The 1,857-nt window shown below is 40.1% G+C and overlaps 1 protein-coding gene across 1 annotated transcript in view; it reads left to right on the top strand.

The window, feature by feature from the left end:
- The window catches only part of Galnt1 (polypeptide N-acetylgalactosaminyltransferase 1), a 74,278-nt gene that overhangs the window by 51,091 nt on the left and 21,330 nt on the right, over positions 1-1,857 (top strand). The window lies entirely within an intron of this gene.

Below are 1,857 nucleotides of genomic sequence, written 5' to 3' on the forward strand. Positions count from 1 at the left end.
GTGCGCCACCATCGCCCGGCAAAAGCAGATTTTTAAATTAATTTATTTTATTTTTCACTTTTGGTTTTTTTGAGACAGGGTTTCTCTGTAGCTTTGGAGCCTGTCCTGGAACTAGCTCCTGTAGACCAGGCTGGCCTCAAACTCGCAGAGATCCACCTGCCTCTGCCTCTGGAGTGCTGGGATTAAAGGCGTGCGCCACCACTGCCTGGCTTCAAAAACAGATTTTAAAAAAATTCACTATTGAGTTGACACAAAAGAAGAAAGAAAGAAAGAAAGAAAGAAAGAAAGAAAGAAAGAAAGAAAGAAAGAAAGAAAGAAAGAAAGAAAATCACAAAGTGAGAGCAAAAAAGCTGTACACTCAGTGAGGCCAGCTGGTATTTGTGGTGTCTGTGCTGAATTCTGGGATACTGTCCCTTGATAAATGTATGAGTTGAGAGTGACAGGAGCAAAGCTGGGACGCTGAAACTTCCGCTCAGTGAGAATGAGAAGTGGATCACACACAGCAGAGTCCTGTGTGTAAGAGGGGGCGTGCTTCCACCAAAATGTTTGAGCGGAACATAGAAAAAGTAACAAATTAACTGTTTATTTTTATGAAGCTAGAGTAATTTTAATTAAAAAAAAAAACTAGTAAAGACCTATGATTTAAATTTTTAAAAAGTGTCTGTGTCTGTGTGTGTCTGCGCGTGTGTGTTTAAGGTCAAAGGACAACTTGCAGAGGTTGATTTTTCTCTGTCTCCACATGAGTCCTGGTAATCAAACTCCTGTTGTTAGGCTAGGAAGTAGGCACCTTTAGATACTGAGCCAACTTGCTGACCGCGGAGGAGACAGAGAAAAAAAAAGCCGCGGTACTCAAGTAGAGGTCAAGGGACAACTTTCCGAAGGTGGTTCTTCTAAGGTGTTGACCATAGGAACTGAATTCAGGTGATTAAGTTCAAGGTCCTTTACCCTCTAAATCATCTCATCTCACCAATCCATGGGAAAGACTTCTTTTCATCTTCTTTTTTTTTTCTTTTTTCTGTTTTGGTTTTTCGAGACAGGGTTTCTCTAAATAGCTTTGGAGCCTGTCCTGGCACTCACTCTGTAGACCAGGCTGGTCTCAAACTCACAGAGATCCACCTGCCTCTGCCTCCCGAGTGCTGGGATTAAAGGCATACATCACCACTGCCTTCTTTAAATACCAATAGAATGGATATGATATCACATACTATAAACTATATCTGTGAACGACCATATTTGGGACACTTTTCTTCAAAAGAGCTGTTGTCATTTGGGTGTTTTTAGGATGTGTGTGTGTGTGCGTGTGTGCGTGCGCATATGTGTTTTTCCTTTAAGCCAACTGGAAAATACCTGAATATGTGATCAGTCTATATGAAGAAATACAAACCCAAAAGAAAAGAATTCCCTTCTAGTAACTAAAAAATTTCAATTTCAATTTCAGTTGGTCATGGCGATATACATTTTTGGTCCTAGCACTTGGGAACAGAGGCAGGAGGTTCTCTGAGTTTGAGGCCAGCCTGGTCTACATAGTGAGTTCCTGGACAGCCAGGACTGCAGAGAGAGGCCTTGACTCAAAAACCAAAACCCAATCAAACAAGCACAATTTGTGTGTGTGTGTGTTTGTGTGTGTGTGTTTGTGTGTGTGTAAATTCAAAAAGTCCTGAGCTATTATTTATTTAGTATAATTTAATTAATAAAAGTGTAAGAAATCAGCTTCAAAGTTGATAGCATTACAGTGAGGAATATGTATATATCATGACTAGAAAACAGTAATGAATGCTGACTTAAGTAACATCCGTGCTAGACATTTTCCCTGAATGCTGTAGATTACATACATAAAAATACTCAATTTCTGCCGGG

Source organism: Microtus ochrogaster, chromosome 18 (assembly GCF_000317375.1).
Source record: "Microtus ochrogaster isolate Prairie Vole_2 chromosome 18, MicOch1.0, whole genome shotgun sequence".
NCBI classification, from domain to species: Eukaryota; Metazoa; Chordata; class Mammalia; order Rodentia; family Cricetidae; genus Microtus; species Microtus ochrogaster.